The following is an 18,945-nucleotide window of genomic DNA, read 5'->3' on the forward strand; positions in this document are numbered from 1 at the left end:
ACACAGATATGCACACAGCACCTCGTGAAGTGAGGTGCGCGGGTGATGTCACACCAGATATGCAAATACAGAGTTGTTCGTTGTGTTGTCACATGTCCAGATAACAATAACCCCTCCGCGTTTCTTCCTCTCATGTAAATCACTCCTTTATCTGTACAACAGAGGAATGTTCCTTACACATGGGGCCCGGTCCGGGGTAGACTACATTGTAGATCTTCAGCAACCCATGCTTACCGTAAAAGGCTACTATGCTTGTCGTAAGAGGCGACTAACGGGATCGGGTGGTCAGGCTCGCTGACTTGGTTGACGCATGTCATCGATCCCAATTGGTCATGTTCGATGCTCGATGCTCGATGCTCATGATATTAATCACTGGATTGTCTGGTCCGGACTCGATTACTTACAGACCGCCGTCATATAGCTGGAATATTGCTGGGTGCGGAGTTAAACAACCAACCAACCAACCAACCTTACACCTGGGACATGCACTCAAAGTTCTTTTCCACTGGCGGTGTTGTGGTTATAAGTTCGCATACATCCATAGTTCACAATGGACATATACCAAACCCTAACAATACGGGTGAAAATATACCTGAATATATGAATAATGCAGATTATTACAAAACTGTCCTACATTAGTATACCCTGTTGCTTGGTTTGTTCGTTTCCTTGTTGGGTAATTGGTTAACATACTGTAAATTAAGGGCACCATGTTGTTTAATAGAAATCATAGACGTTAATTCTCCGAAAAGTTTATTATTCAAAACGTGTCAAGCGGCCTTTAGATTTATTCCCGCCATATGACGTCTGGGTACGTCTACAGAGGCTTACCCGGTTGTAGCAGCTCATATCTGTACTTGATAGCAAACACCCTGGTGGTTTCTTTATACGTTCTTGATTCCATATAACAAATAACACGAAATAATACACAAACTAAACTTCACTTGAAAGCCTTTTTTCTCAATGTATGTATGTATGTATGTATGTATGTATGTATGTATGTATGTATGTGTGTGTGTGTGTGTGTGTGTGTGTGTGTGTGTATGTATGTAGGTAGGTATGTAGGTAGGCAGGTACGTGAGTGAGTGAGTGAGTGAGTGTGTGTGTGTGTGTGTGTGTGTGTGTGTGTGTGTGTGTGTGTGTGTGTGTGTGTGTGTATGTGTATGTATGTTTTATGTATGTATGAATGTATAAAGGATACATGTAAAGTTTATAGTTTTAAGTATAGATATATTTTAGTCATATATTTCAATATCATGCACACGGACTGCAACCTATCTAAAGTCCACGTGGGGCTGCTTTTGATTTTTGCAAGTTTTAGTTTCAGGGCTACAATAACAGTAGGGGTGGTGCAGATCACCCTCAGCTGCTTGGCTCATCCTAATCACCCCTAAAAATAAGGCTTGTGGGTAGGATAAACATCTTTTCAAAGATAACATTTCAAACCCTCTCAGGGTCAGGCTACCAGGATACCTGTGTTACTGAGTCACGGAGAATGATTGATAACAGACATTGCGGCCCAACACTTGCGAAATGATGAGCTTTTTTGTCTGGACACCAACGAGCGATATGCTGTGTGGTGCACGTACAGGCGTGCACCGTGCAGACTGTCACGAACTATCACAGACAGGAAAACCATTTAAGATAAACACACATCATCGGACCATTTGACACAGGAACAGATTAAACCCGCAGGTGTGAACAGAAGTCCAACATTATCATTAGAGAAATAGTGGGGACGGTCGGATAGCCTCGTGGTTAAAGCGTGTGCTCGTCACGCCGAAGACCCGGGTTCGATTCCCGACATGGGTACATTTTGTGAAGCCCATTTCTGGTTTCCCCCGCCGTGTTATTGCTGGCATATTGCTAAAAGCGGCGTAATACCATACTCAGTCACTCACTCATTCACTAGAGAAATAGTGCGTTGTGTAAGTTTGTAATTATTTTCAGAAATCGAATCGTTTTATGTACACACATCACATAAGAATTCAAATTTTGAATTAAATGTTTTTCGTTATTATTTATTCTTAGTGGAAACAAGCCAATATTTGATAATTATAGGCATTGTGTTGGTGACATTTGACAGTCCTTGAAAGTCATACTAAATCCACCTTTTTATATTTTTTGGCACATTCATATTTCAGTATTTATATCAACTAGAAAGTAATGATTATGCTTATTACATAGTGACAATATCTTAGGTTCACTCAACGTCAAGTCCCAGATCAGAAATAACCCTGATACTACAATGATTTCAGAATATGTTTCAGATGCAGTGTTAAAGCAATTGTACAGACAGATCCCTCCAAAAACAATTATTAGAAAGCAAAATTGAACGAGTGGGCGGTGAGAAAAAGCCTGTTCCCCATAGAAACACCTTTGTCACAATGTAATGTGAATTTAAGAGCAAGCAAAATCTGGACGATGACTAACTGATAACCTTTTGACATTGTTTAACTTTGTACTATGGATTACAATGTTGTGACGCGATGTGTTATCGGTAACACATAGAACAAACAGCAACAAACATGGCTTATTAAGCAAACTTTGATCAGAACTTTGGGTATGTATGTAGCAGTTGGTTTTTGGATTTCAACCTCCGCCTTCTATGTTCCAATCGGTTGGAAGCTGATTCATGCCCTCAACAGCAGAGTGATACTGCTCTCTGAGAAACGACCACAGCAAAAAAAATGCAGTTTCCGGTATCCGGATACCTGCCGGATACCACCGGACACTTACCCAAAACGCGTTCGGGTATCCGGTGGCAGATACCAAGCCGGATACCAGATCCGTGGTATCCGGCATGGACACCTCACCTGAAAGTATGCCACCTGGAATCCGGGTATCCGGCAGCGGATACCTCACCGGATACCTCAATCTGGGTGTCCAAGGATCCGGCACCGGATACCAAGGATCCGGCACCGGATACCTCATTCTGAGTTTCCAAAAACGTGTCACAATTTGGGGGTGCATTTTGTTCAATTAAGTGTGAAACACCTAAATATATATTGGAAACTAGCCATGAAAATTGAACATTGCTGAAGGAATCCGGCAGGTATCCGGATGCAATCCTGGTAAATGATGTTAGCCTGGGCATATCAGATAGCTGTAGTAACATTCTGTGTCATTTTAGTTGTAAATATCCCCTTAAAGTTGAGATCTATGGGCATGTACTTTTGGAGAAGACAATTTTTTCAATCTTTTTAGATGTTAAGCTGTTTAATGAACAAACATCAGTTCTAATACGTGTATGATGATATCCTTAAATTTCATGTTCAGACTTCCAGATTGTTCTGAGTGAAAGTATAAACTCATCGACTGTGTGCTCACTTGGGCCTTTGGTCCTAGTGAGATGATAATATGATTATTTGTAAAGGTACAAGTACTTGTTACGAGCATACCAGCTTCATTTAAGTTTGAAACACAATATGCCTCACTCTGAGGGTGACATGTACCAGATTTCATCACACTACAGAGAGCTGTTCCTCAGTTACTGTGAACATTTTTACTGAAAGACATTGAAAGCTAATCTGACCTTCAATATCAGTTGCGACTATTTCAAAAACAATTGTAAATTGCTTCATTCAGTATAACATTGACAAACATATGACAATGATATACAACTATATGAGTAAGAGTTATTTAGACTTCTGCAGGAAAAGGCACATTAGAGAACAAGAGTCATCAGAAAGATGACATAACCCCCCGGCAGATGTCTGTAAAGTAACCACTAGTAAATGTGCATTTCTGTATGTAATGAGTCAACAGTTTAAAGTTCTTTAAGAAGCATACATTGTTTATCCACAAAAGATCCACCATGGTCGCATCCATATGAATGCCAAGTTTTGATCAAATACATTGAATGGTTTTCGAATTCTGCCCCAGAAACGAACCTCATCCCCAATTGAGTCTATGTCCAACTTCATTCCATAAAAATTTAAAAAAATAAAAATTAGAAAAATCCCAAAATATCAAAAGGCAACACTTCAGTATGTGCCTGATAGCTTTGCCAAGTTTCGATCAAATACACTGAATGGTTTTTGAATTCTGCCCCGGAAACGAACCCCATCCCCAATTGAGTCTATGTCCAACGTCATTCCATAAAAAAAAAATTATTTTTTTTTTAGAAAAATCCCAAAATACCAAAAGGCACCACTTCAGTATGTGCCTGATAGATTTGCCAAGTTTCGATCAAATACACTGAATGGTTTGGGAATCCTTCCCCTGGAAAAGGAAATGATTACGGATGGACAGACAGACTGGCTGATCGCTATATCACCCCGTATTATATGCCGGTGGGGGGGGTGGGGGGGGGGTAAAAAGTAAGTGTATGACCTGTTGCCAACTTCTATCCCTGCCCTAAGGAAGACTTTGGCCATTAACAATTTTTTTGTCTGGCTATGACATTGACCTTTGACATAGCAGATCAATGTGTTATTCCAAAGATGTCCAAGCAATGCATGGTTTCATCCGATAACTGTGGCTATCAAACTGAGGCAAAATATTGGAAAATCCCCATTTACACACCTGGCTAAAGAAACATAAACAACAAACAAATTATCAATTTCTTTTATTTATATGCCTATATCACACACTGAACATTGTTCACATGATGGTTCCTGATGCAGTATGCAATTTCCTCCTATTCTTCAATACTCATAACAGAGTGGGATAACTGTTCGCTTGAAAGCATAAGCAGACCATGCTCACCAGTTCAGAGTTACTTGCCCTCAAATATCCTTTCCCTTCTATATTGCCATGGAAAAACAGGAACCAGGATGAGGGGAGGCCAGATCGGCTCTATCCCTGTTGCATTGTGTTAGTAGAATTGTGAACATTCTATTTGGTGTTTGGGTCCACATTTATAGACAAGTAGTCGCAAACATCATTCCTTTCAAGTGATTACCACATGGCCAAAGACAATAATTTCTTCAACGTCCTTGAAGGGTCCCACTCCGACTTGGCATTGGTTGGTCTTCTCACATTAGCCAGACCAGCCTTTGTGAGTGTGTCCCAGTGTCAATTGGGATATAACTTCTTGGTAGGCCCCCATTGAAATAACAGGATTCTCCTCATCACTGTCTGCCTATCACTTCTGATATCTGGAAGGGTCCTTCCAGACTGTCAACCAGTCATCCGGGTATCTCAAGCTGGACTTCAGTTTCTGCAAAATTATGTATAAAGATTGTAGCAATAGAAAAGAATTGTTGCAACATGTACTTACAGATAAAAGGCAGCAAATTCACTTAATTTATCATCTTTGAGTTTTGTTATATACCAAACATTTGAGATATATATTGTTCCATGCTGATGAGTTGAAACAATCATTAACTGACATCTCTTAAAAATGCTTCCCATACAAGCCAAAGTAATAGATGAGGTAGCAAGTGGGCTCATTGATCGCTCGTAATCGTACCCAATAACGTGGGATGTTGTCCATAACAGTCATCATCGGTGCGTCTGGATCGAGCTCATAACATTACTCACTGGTTTGCCTAGTTGGGATTTGAGATTTGATTATTTATAATCCTTGTCATTTAGCTGAAGTATTGTTGGATGTGGTGTTAAATGAGTGAAATGGGAAGAGAGCCCGAAGTGATGCAGGTCTTACATGTTTACCACTTTGATGAAACCCACAAGCAAGTGTATGATGCTACCCTCGATTCAAACCCACGACCATTGGTTTCTGTCAAGCCCAAGAGATGCAACTATGCACAGCAAGTTGTGGTGCCTTTGATAATTAGGCCATCCATGCCAACAGGTGATAAAGAACAAGCAAACTGAAAAAATATTTGCAGAATAGCTACATGAACATGATGAACCAAACAGAATAATTTCAAATATTTACCACTCACTGCTACTCTTCTCTTGTTCCTCATTGCTTCCCTTTTGCCATTGATGCTGTGCAGATGACTGACTCATTCATTCATCCAGACATTCTGCAAAAATAAGTAGCATTCACATTACAGAATTATCCAAACTGTACATGCTGTACATTGAATTCAATTGAAAAGGCCCCAGTTGAGTTTCCAACTTAGAACTGTCCTTATTAAAATATTTCATCCCAAACATTCAGAGATAAAACATAATCCCATATTTAACAACTGTCAAACAATTATTGGGTCATTCAACATACACTTTACATAGGGAATCACTTGTTGCAAAAAAGATCCTCGCCAAGGTCAGAGTCATTCCATGAAATATTGAATTATTTAGTTATGAAGCTTATACAAAACAAGGACATAACAGTGTAATTATAAAAATATGTTAAGCGTAAAAAAAGTAAAGTCTTTGGTGGCCATTATTGTAAATTATAGTCTGTATTAGCATCCCACAAAAGTTTAGAGTTAATAATCGTTCCTAGATCTTTGTACATTTCTTCATTATCTATAAAAAGCGGATCTAATTTGGATCATCTTGTTTTGACCACAAATCCATTACGCCCCTTATGCAAATCCTTGTCGTCATAACAAACAGTTGACCATAATACTAAAAAAAGGACCCTTGGCGTTTACGGTAAAGTATGTAGAGCAGGAAAATATCAAAATCAATCCGTTCCATAAGATCTCTGCACGGAAATCATAAGGTCACGAAGCCCTGCTACGTACCTGGCATCCGCATTTGCTGCCAATCGCCTTTCCAAATACTGTTGACTTCCGCGTTGTGGATGGCTCAGAGGAACTTCGGCCGGCATTTCCGTGGTGGAGGTGAATGAGAACAATGTATCGATACACGAGGTAAGCTTATCGTAATCAAGCATGACAGTGTATATCGATACACGAGGTTTGTTTACGTCCATGTTCTAAAATGGCGCCCTGGACCGCAGGGGAATATGGGTAAATTGGCTTGTTCCGGGTTAACACAAAGCTGGGCCCCCGTCTCTAATATCACAATATTGTTTGGCGCAAGTTGGCGATGCGCATAGGGAGCCCGGAACCAGTTTAACACGACATAAGCTGGTTCCCGGCTCTCTATGCGCGTCGTCAACTTGCGCCAAGTTATATTAAAGACGAGGCCCAGCTTATACACTGAAAACGATCGGTCATTTCGTCAAAATTGGCCAAATATTGAGATTGCAGCTGAGGTAATGCTGGCAGCTGAAGTGACACATTAAGGTAAGGAATATGTGAATATTACAATGATCACGTATTAAAGTAATTTACCACATGTAAGCCTGTCACATGTGACACATTAACTTTCATAGCCAACATGTAAGTAAATGTATCAGGATATAATTATATTTTTATATAACAAGTAGCCTGTCTATCATATGTTAGTATTTGCTTATGTATATAATGAAGAAATATGTTTACTTTAACTGGATAATTTGTATGCTAATGTGACTCACTGTCTTATTTCATATACTCCCTTTACTCTGTGAGATGATTAATAGCCTCAACATATTTTTCCAGATGTGAAGAATCAAGAACAGCTTTAATGACAGGGAAGTTTTGCATCAGAGATCATCGTGATGTGGAAGATAAGACATTTTAAGGGTATGAACATTTTCACTTGAACTAGCTGAACAATAACCATGATGACAACTTTATCATGGGGGAATTTTGGGTGGTGGGGTAGCCTAGTGGTTGAAGCGTTCACTCTTCGTGCTGAAGACCCATGCAGGTTTGATTCCTGCCACATAGCTGCGATATTGCTGAGTGTGGCGTTAAACATCAAACAAAGCTAACAGCCGCATACATACTCACATGGGGATTCCAGGTTGAAGTTAGTCCCCATCAACATGATCAACCTATGCTAGTTGTAAGAGATAACTTAATGGATCGGCTGATCAGGCTCGCTGACTTGGTTGATCCATGTCATTGTATCCCAATTGTGTGGATGGATGCTCATGATGTCAATCACTGGATAGTCTGGTCCAGACTTGATTATTTACAGACCACCGTCATTTAGCTGGAATATGGCTGAGTGCAGAGTTAAACAACAAACACCAACATGATTCTACAACCTGCTCTTGTGGATACCATTTTGAGGATCCTACACATAACTTCTTTTCGGGTCTTAACTATTGCAATATGTTCTACTACATGTGTTTTAAACATATATTTTTTTCATTGGCTTATCTAAATGATGCTCAAATACAAAATAATTAATAATATAATACTAATTCTATACTATTGCAAACTATCAGTTGAGCAATAATGTAATCATCTGATTATAATTAGATAATGAAGGAGAAGTCCATATTGATTAAATCTATTCTGAGATAAATGCATGTATTGATTGATTTATTTCAATGTTTTCCTGTACATAATTTTCAACAATTCCATATAAAGCTTTCTTATATCCATGCTGTATAATAATAATACCTATTATTTCTAATAATAGCATAATTTGGACACACAAATAAGTAATGAATGGTATTTTTATAACAGGTGCCACACATGCGGGATAGGTCATTTCACATGAATCATTTTTATGTGAATTTAAATCACTAATATCCATGCTGTATAATAATAATACCTATTATTTCTAATAATAGCATAATTTGTCACACACATATAAGTAATGAATGGTATTTTTATAACAGGTGCCACACATGCGGGATAGGTCATTTCACATGAATCATTTTTATGTGAATTTAAATCACTACAAGCTGATCTGAGTCCTGAAAGGATATGCCTTCGATTCTGTGAAAATGGAAATGCTTAAACATCTCCCAATATTAACCATGCTATTACAGAATCTGTTCACTTGTTTGTGTATGTAAAATATTTTTGAACCATTACATCCATCTAATGATTGTTTGTATGTGTGATGTGCCAGTAGAGGTATATATGTACAAGCATGTGCATACGCGTATAAAAAATATGTATGTTTGGCTAGGTACCAGTATAGGAATTAGTTGTTTTGTGCGACTTGTATATTAGCATCATCATAGTTTCAACAGACAGTTTATGTATATCAAATGTTAAATGTCTTTGAAGGGAGAATTGCATATCAAAACTGACATTATTTTATTACTTATGAGTAGAACTTTTTAAGTATCTGGCAAGATACATTTCCTTGGTCCACAGAAACATGTTACTAGTAAACTGTAAACTGACTTGTCAGTGTGGTTGGAAACTAACTAAGCTGTCACTACTCAATTAAGTAATTAACAGATAATTGCAAGTGATAATACCCACCTGACACTAATTGCCCTGTTAATCCCTAATCCACCATGAGTTGACATTGAGTTCATCTTGCTAATGAGCTGTTGTGAGCGTAACAAGATGATAAACATCAAAGGTGGGGCAGGCTTTGATCAAGTGTTCTGTAGAAGAGATTATGTCATTTGTTTAATGTTTATTTAGGATTAGCTACATCCCTTGATCCTACCAAGACCATACTTGAGATTATCAGACAGTTTTTCTGGATACAACCTGATAACCTACTAAAGTAAATACCTAAACCAAGCCTAAACCAAACATAAATCCACCCAGTTTCCCAATGGAAGGCCTAAACATTTTTCAATGGAATGCCAATGGCCTCGCCGGCCATGGTTCTGAACTCAAAGCTAAATTCAAAATAGATAAAGGTCCCCATGTAGCTTGTATTCAAGAAACCAAATTCTCACATAAAACTAAATTCAACCTACCAAATTATAACGCAGTGAGAACCGACAGGTCCAAAACCATGCCAGGCAGAACAGGAGGAGGTCTAATCATCTACGTTAGAGAGGATATTAACTACGAGGAAGTTAAAGTAAACACTCCTAATCTAGAAGCTAATGGAATCCAAGTCACCATCAATAACCAAAAAATAAAAATCATAAACATCTATCACTCAACACTAAAACAAATTAAAGATACAGACCTAGATGTCCTTTACCAATTAGGAAATAAATCAACCATCTTCCTAGGAGACTTCAATGCCCATCATCCTACCTGGGGCATTGCAGATAAACTAGACAACCATGGACAACTAATATCAGAGTGGATCGAAAAAAATGACCTAATACTATTAAACAATAACCAACCAACTAGGTACGACAAAACCCACCACACCATGTCGGCTATCGACTTAACAATATGTACGCCAGACTTAGCACAAAGTCTGATGTGGGACGTCCACCCAGTACCTCTAGGCAGCGACCACTTTCCCATAAATATAACCCTAGGAAATATAAAAATACCAAATCAAATCCCTAAACAGGAACCTAAATTTCAGTACAAAAACGCCAACTGGGACCAATTCCAAGAATTATGCAACGAAGCTAATCTAAACGATTTAGAAACAACAGACCCCGAAACATTCTGTCAAAACCTAACTAACTTCATAATCAACGCAGCCAAATCCGCAATCCCCTTCAAATCATCCAACCCAGGAAAACCCACTGTCCCTTGGTGGAATGAGGAAATAGAGCTAACTAGACTAAAACGCAAATCAGCTTTCAACAGAGCTAAACGAGACCCCTCTCATCTCAAAACAGCTCATGAACTTAACCACCAAGTGCAAAACCTAGTTAAAACTGCTAAAACCAAAAACTGGAAAAAATTCTGTGAGGAGCTAAATCACCACACCGATGCTAGGAAGGTGTGGCGCAAAATTCACGCCATACGAGGCATCAAACGGCACAAAAAAAGCCCCAATATAAACAACTCAACTAACCCCACCCAAAAGGCCAACAACCTAGCCAAACACTTCTCTAAAGTTAGCAGCAACAGTAACTTCAGTAAGAAATTCCAAGATAAACTAAATAAAGAAACCAAATTCTCCAAAGAAAACAGACAAGACAACCTAGAAATAAATCAACCTTACACCATAGAAGAACTAAATCACGTACTAAACAATAGAAAAAAAGGAACAGCCCCTGGCCTAGACCTCACCTCTTACCAAATAATCAAACACTTACCTACCAAACTACTCCAAACTTTACTTAAACTATACAACCTAGTCTACCTAAACGGACAGGTCCCATCCTCATGGAAGGAAGCTCTAGTAATCCCAATACCTAAACCAAATAAACCAGCAGATCAGGCAAACTCCTATAGGCCCATCTCCTTAACCTCAAATCTCTGCAAAATAATGGAACTTATGACTAAAAATAGGCTACAGCACTACCTAGACCAAAACAACATCATAAACCCTGACCAAAGCGGCTTCACTCCTGGCCGATCAACTCTCGATAACCTTGCCCGACTAGAACAGGATATAAAAACAGGACAGCTAAACAAGCAATACACCATAGGCATATTCCTCGACTTCTCTAAAGCTTTCGATATGGTATGGCACCACGGGCTAATACAAAAACTAAAAAAAATAGGACTAAAAGGTCAAATAATAAACTTCATCCAAGATTTCCTAAACAATCGCAAAATTACCGTGGGTATAGACCATACACTATCGGACCAGTGTCCCCTAGAAAATGGCACTCCCCAGGGCAGCATCCTCAGCCCAACCCTCTTCAATATAATGATAAATGATCTATTCGAGGGCTTATCCCCTAAACTAAACACTTCAAAATTCGCGGATGACGGAGCCCTATGGATCCGCACTAAAAGCATTAAAATGGCAGAAAACTTAATCCAAAAATCTCTAAATAAAATACAACAATGGGCAGACAAATGGGGCTTCTCCCTTAACTCAGATAAAACAACAGGAATAGTATTCAAACATAAAAACATGAAACCTGCCTACCCAATCCTCCAGCTAAACAACCAAACAATCAAATTCCAAAAACAAACAAAATTCTTAGGACTTATTTTCGATCAACACCTCACCTGGGAGGCTCACGTCCAAAACCTAAAAACTAGATGCAGCAAAGACCTTAACACATTAAGATGTCTCACCGGCTCTAACTGGGGAGCCTCCAAAGATACCCTCCTCTCACTATATACAACACTAATTAGATCAAAACTAGACTACGGCTGTGCCATATACAATACCCTAAACAACTCTCTTTCTAAAAAACTTGACTCAATACAATATCAGGCTCTCAAACTAATTACACGCACCCAACATGGCACCTCCTACACCTCACTTCAGGCCCTTACAGGAGAAATGCCACTAAATCTACGCAGGGAACATCTAAGCCTTAATTTCTGGGCCGCGTCCCAAACAAACCCTCTCATCCAAAACCTAATTAACCAAAACATTAGCCCAAGAAACCAAGCTCTAGCTCGCAAACACCCCTTACTCACACCAATATCCCAAAGAATAACTAACTACCTCAATGAACACCAAACTCAAAATCTTAAACAAAACTGCAAAAAATCAAATATCTTCACCCCTAAACTCAAAATACCCCAAATAGACACAACGCTAGCTAACCAAATAAATAAACAAACCGACCCAAACATAGCTAAAACCACCACACTTGCATACATACACGAAAATTGGCCAAATTGGTGTCACATATACACTGACGGATCTTCAGACCCGATCTCCAACCACACAGGCTTCGGAGTCCATACCACACAACCAGTTATATCCACACAATCTTACCGACTCCCTAACAACCAATCTATATTCACAGCCGAACTTATGGGCATGGCCTCAGCCCTGCATAACCAACAATCTAAAAACAACAAAAAAATCCTAATTCTCACTGACTCCCTTAGTGGACTACAAGCCCTCCAAAACAAAAATACCAAAAAACGACCTAAATTAATAAACCAAATACTTAAAAGCTCCAACGACCTAACAAAAGCAGGCAAACAAATAACCTTCTTGTGGATCCCCGCCCACGTAGGAATTTACGGCAATGAAAGCGCCGATAAAGCAGCTAAATTATCTCTCAAAATACCAGAAATAAGCCTAAACCTACCCATCTCAAAATCAGAAATTAAAAGTGTAAACAAACAAAAAATAACCAAAAAATGGCATAATCAATATCAAAACTCAAATAGCCAAATAAAAAAAGTGCTCAGAAAACCACTAACCAAACCTAAAATCCTACACCCCTCTAAACAAATTGACAGATTAATTACAAAACTCCAAACAGGACACACCAACCTAAATAACCACCTAAAACAACTTAAAAGACACACCACAGGCAACTGCCCCCACTGCAAACAACCCGAAACCACAGAACACGCACTCATTCACTGCACCCACTATCAAACACACAGAACCACACTACAAACCGCCCTCAATCTAAATAAGGTTCCTACTCTAGATGAAATACTAAACCCTCAAAATAAACTAGAAAATTTCAAGGCCCTAGGCGTATTCCTAATCAAAACAGACCTAATTAAGCGCATCTAAAAATTAATTAATCTACCAATCCAAAATCCAATAAACATACAAACACCCACCTCACCCGGCTCCCTTAGTTCCCTCCTCCACCCACCTCGGCATTTATTCCAAATTTCAAAATTTCAAAAAATCAATATAAGCAACCCCTAAAAGCCCCCTCTTGGGTTGCACACACCACTTTCACCCTTCTCGGAATACACTAAATGGTCCGGCCAGGCCCGTGTGCGAAATACGCTGTAGTCGGAAAGCGCACGTTAAATCTTTTATATCAGTCAGATACAACCTGATGTCTCAACTGTATTGGATTCTGCCTTGTAGCAAACTATGTGTGTGACAAGGACTTTGACCACTCTGTGCAGATGCATAACAATGCACTTGGGGTATGATTCAATTGGGGTATGATTCAATTATGTCACACAAGTCAAAGATGGGTTCCACTGTATTTAGAAACAGACGATAGATGCAATACTGTGTAACTTTATAACAATCAAACGAGTATTCAAATAGGAATACACATATTTTTACAATGACCCTTGAAAAGTTCCAAAACCAAATAGAACTACTTAAATAATGATTACACTTGACCAATATATTTGGCAGTTTTTCCCGTTATTGTTAATCTTAATTAAAGATAGGATAAATGATAAAAATATGATAATGATTTTACTCATGACTAATCATGGGCAGATACAGCTTTTTTTACAGCTACAGTATTTATTGTCTTTGGTGGTAATTTATACAGAAATAAAGATTTATTTTCGAAATAAAAAGGGGGGTGCGCACCACAGCACCCACCCTCTGTATCCGCCCATGCTATTGCCAGCAAGGTCCCCAAAATGTAATATACATAGTTTTTAGTCGATTGTTCAGGTGGTTCTTTTCAGTTGATTTTTTTGCATCAGTGTCTATTTTGGCCTACCAATTAATGGTAGATATTAATTATCAATAATAAGTGAGATAATTATTTTCAATGTGGCTCCCATTGCAACTGAAGCAAGGAATGATTCAAATTAAGCCTGATTCAGCTGCTACATTTATATGTTCTTGCTTCTCTAATCAGTAATTCAATCAGTTGTATAGTGACTTGATATTTGGTGAAAATATCTGTTGTATGAAATCCTAATGTTACTTACTTTTGTATTTGAGATGATATTTGTATTTGGTAGCCTAGTGGGTAATGCGTTCTCCGAAGCACTGGGTTCTGTTCCCCACATGGGTACTGTGTGAAAAGCCCATTTCTGGTGTCCCCGCAGATATATTGCTGGAATATTGCTAAAAGCTGTGTGAAACTATACTAACTTGCACACTCATTATATAATATTTTGAGATCACTTACATGACTTGTGTGATTGAAAGTTTTGATAATTATGAATACCGTATTCGACAGAATAAGCGCCCAGGCGCTCTCAAAATTTTGTGCTTTATGCTGGCAGCCTGAAATGTTAATGTACGACAAATATATTTTTCCAGAATGAAATTCCCCATAATTAAGGGTGCATATCACACACGAATGTGTATTATATGCAAATAAATAAGCGTTGTATACATTGATCAATTGGAAAGGGTGCTAATTGGGATTGTTAACTAGCCAATATATTAGCAAATATTCCCGTGGGCGCTTATTAGAGCGAGGCACTTATTACATCAAATACGGTAGTTCTGTTTTTATGTATAAGAACCTATTTTATGCAATTTGCATTGCCTTGTTTACCCTTCCTTATGTTTTGATGTAATGCAAACATTTGAGAAAAATTCAGGGGAGCCTGCCTTATGGCACTACAGGAATTGTTTTCAGAAGATCAATTACAATTTTGTATTTTCTGTAAAATTTACTGTTTGCTATGGCTTTTTTACATTGGTTAACATGGTTTGGTTAACAGTTGCTTGATAAACTGTCATTACCTTACTCATTGAGAAACCAACTTTTTACCCTTTGTCAATATATGTGTGTTTCTTATATTTTTAATAACAAGATTTTAAAGATGTTATAAATTGTTTCAGGCACCTGGATTTCACAATGACACCAAATCAGACAAGTCATACAAAGGACTCTCAGGGTGATGAATAATCCTCCCCAGAACAACTAGCAGGTTCACCTCAGAAAGTGATGATTCTGAATGAATAATGCCACATCAGTGTGATTCTGTAGGTTGTTTTATTACGACATTAATCAAGTCTAAAGGAATTAATACCACAGCAGTGAGACTATGTTTATGTGGTGTACACTGACGCTGACTATACACATCTGAATGACTTTTGTGGTTTACTGCACAAACATAATTGACTTTAGATATTCTTCTCCCTTGAAATTCTTCTGAGATTTGACCGATTTGTTTATTTAGAAAATGGCATTGAAGCATCTGTTTCTGTTTTTGAATGTTCTTGCAAACACCTTTGGTTACTGAACCAATGAAATGTCATAAAATCAATAAATATGATTTGTTATCTTAACAACTTTTTTTGTTTTGCTTCTTTAAAGAAATATGATATTGATCATTCATAACATAGGTGCTAACATATATCAAATATACTAATGCCCTGAATGTTTTCCTACAATTAATACAGCTCACTGAATGAAGTTTTTAGTTCCATGTCAGTAGAAAAATTACATTGATATTTTTATGTACCGGTACTTTATTAGGTGTTTTCTGTGGATGCACCCATTTGGGTTAATGATATTCTGTTTCAAACTTCAATGAAACTCGTCTGTCAAGATGTAACAAGTACTGATACAGTTCCAAAATAATCTTTTAATCTCACCAGGAACAAATGCCCAAGTGAGCACATAGCCAATGACTTTCATTTGTTTTGTCAGAGTGAATATGGTGTTATGTCACTTTATGAGCAAATTTCCAACAATATAATGATGGGTGACACCAAGCAATGTACCGATGTGGTGAATCGAGCGCTTCAACCACGAGAAGCTAGAACAAACTGGGAATATGAAGATGAAATGTAAGGATACCATCATACCAGGACTGAATGCTTTTCATTTAATACGCTGAACATCTAAAATGAAATATATATGAATTTGAAAAATGTTTTCACCAAAAGTACCTGCCCATAGATCTCAACTTTAAGGGGATATTTACAACCCAAATAACACAGAATATACACTACAGCTATCTACTATGCCCAGGCTAACATTATTTACTAGGAGAAAGACATCTCGAAAAATTGCATCCGGATACCTGCCGGATACCTGCCGGATACCTTCAGCAATGTTCAATTTTCATGGTTAGTTTCCAATATATTTTTAGGTGTTTCACACTTAATTGAACAAAATGCACCCCCCAAATTGTGACATGTTTTGGGAAACTCAGAATGAGGTATCCGGTGCCGGATCCCTGGACACCCAGATTGAGGTATCCGGTGAGGTATCCGGTGCCGGATACCCGGATTCCAGGTGACATACTTTCAGGTGAGGTGTCCATGCCGGATACCACAGATCTGGTATCCGGCAAGGTTTCTGCCACCGGATACCCGGACGCGTTTTGGGTAAGTGTCCGGTGGTATCCGGCAGGTATCCGGATACCGGAAACTGCATTTTTTTTGCTGTGGACACAGTAAAAAAATAATAATTTTTTGAACATTTGTTTTGTATTAGCAATATTCTTACACCAAATTAAGACAAATAGTCGAACTCACGTATTTATCAATATGAAGTACTTTGTACAAATCAATTAAACTATAATGCAGTTAACTCATTATAACACCTTGGGTTGACGAAACAAGGAAGTATAAAATCGAGTGCAGATAACCTAGATAAAGTCTGTGTAAATATTTCACATTTAATATGAACTTGGGACGAGATTATCACTTTAAATCTCAGCGTCTGCACATTAAGACAGCTGTACATGCATGGTGAGGTTATTTTTTATCCGTGTCTGTGCTGTCTGGCGCTCGGCATTTAGTCCAAGCACACACACACACACACACACACACACACACACACACACACACACACACACACACACACACACACACACACACACACACACACACACACACACACACACACACACTGACGTACATGCACGTCTCTATATAAGTGCAATAAACTTGGTCGCGATGTTACACCCCATTTCACCTCACCTCACCAAAAAGTATTTTAAGGTGCGATGTGTTCTGTTCGTACCTAATTTGTAATATTTTAATTTTGTTAGTATAATTACATTTAAGGATGAAGTTTGACGATAGTCATCCGATCTTTATAAGAAATCGTTTATCAAATCATGTATTGTCTGTAGCTCCGTAGTTATCACCAGTAGTAAGATCCGTAACACAATGACCCACATGTAAAGATATTAAGATTTTATTCACAACCGTGAACCTCATCACAATTAAAATCAACAATCATATGTTGATAATATGATATACAGAGAATTCATTACATGTTTTGTTTGTTTGTTGTTTAACGCCGCACTCAGCAATATTCCAGCTATATGACGGCGGTCTGTAAAATAATCGAGTCTGGACCAGACAACCCAGTGATTGACATCATGAGCATCGATCTAAGCAATTGGGACCGATGACATGTATCAACCAAATCAACGAGCCTGACCACCCGATCCCGTTAGTCGCCTTTTACGAGAAGCATAGTCGCCTTTTACGGCAAGTATGGGTTGCTGAAGACCTATTCTACCCCGGAATCTTATTACATGTGGGCTGTTTTAAAGGGAAATATCAAGTCTTACGTACAAGCATAGCCGAGCTATACTGAGTGATGACATGGGGTTGATGTTTACAATATCAAAGCAGGGTACACCAGAACTGAACTCTCACACATTGTACCTACGTAGGGAACCGAAAACGGATCTTCGGCGTGACGAGCGACCGCTTTAACCACTAGGCTACCCGACCGCCCAACTTCTAAACAACAATAAATCATTGCGTTATATGACAGTGAGTGTTGTGACACGCCATTGTGTACACCTGAAAATATGATGTATCATAGAATGTCGCCATTATTTTCAGCAGTAATGGCATGAGGATTATGACAAGAATGGTGTTCTATAGGAAAGATGTGACCAGCATGCCACTCGTGTTTTCTCGAAAATGTTCAGGCATCAACATTTGGTAATTATATCCACTGTCTGGCAATGGCTTATAATTCTCTGTGCACAATACAAGGACACGAAGGACGATATCAGATGGACAAATCGTAAAGAAGCAGTATACATTCCACAGGGCTGTCCTTCAGAATCGGGGGGCACGGGTGGCCCAGTCGTCTAAGGCGCCGCAATTCGCTGTGCAGAGTTGCGTCCCTTGAAAACGCCAGAAACCAATGTTTGTGGGTTCGAATCCCGGTTTGCCCCGATTATGTTTCGAGGTCTGTCACCATACCCGTGCTCGTGGGTGGTAAAAGTCTAAGACCTGCATAACGTCGGGCTTTCATCAAACATTAAGCTGTCATGCCGTGATATAACTGGAATACTGTTAAAAGCGGCGTTAAACCCAACTCACTCACACCTTCAGAGCCGTCGGGTGTCAACAGGCCTACCATTACAAGTAATCAGCCGTTTGGTGAGAAAACATAGCCATATTAATGATGCGAAGAACCTTAACGTCGTGAGGATAGAGCACTTCTTCGATTAGTACGATGACAGCCATTTGCCCTGAAGCAGCTCTGAAGGGACATTTGTTAGGGGTTGGTTCCTAAACCCAAACGCTATGGTTAACCCAGAAATCGATGTGTACAGATTGTGAAATCAGTAAATACTCACAAAAGATCAATGGACAAAT

At 38.8% G+C, this 18,945-nt stretch overlaps 2 long non-coding RNA genes across 2 annotated transcripts; one reads left to right on the plus strand and one right to left on the minus strand.

Moving 5' to 3' along the window:
* Nucleotides 1-4,498: 4,498 nt before the first annotated feature.
* Nucleotides 4,499-6,980, minus strand: LOC139467127 (uncharacterized). Its single transcript, XR_011653638.1, has 3 exons — nucleotides 6,609-6,980; nucleotides 5,849-5,939; nucleotides 4,499-5,164 (listed from the first exon to the last, which is right to left on the minus strand). It is a non-coding gene; the product is annotated as an uncharacterized lncRNA (long non-coding RNA).
* A 13-nt stretch (nucleotides 6,981-6,993) lies between these two features.
* On the plus strand, nucleotides 6,994-15,965 carry LOC139467126 (uncharacterized). The gene is made up of 3 exons (XR_011653637.1): nucleotides 6,994-7,115; nucleotides 7,413-7,496; nucleotides 15,202-15,965. It is a non-coding gene; the product is annotated as an uncharacterized lncRNA (long non-coding RNA).
* Nucleotides 15,966-18,945: the final 2,980 nt, after the last annotated feature.

The sequence above is a fragment of the Haliotis cracherodii genome, unplaced genomic scaffold (assembly GCF_022045235.1).
Source record: "Haliotis cracherodii isolate W230 unplaced genomic scaffold, xgHalCrac1.p SCAF_19, whole genome shotgun sequence".
Taxonomy (NCBI): Eukaryota; Metazoa; Mollusca; class Gastropoda; order Lepetellida; family Haliotidae; genus Haliotis; species Haliotis cracherodii.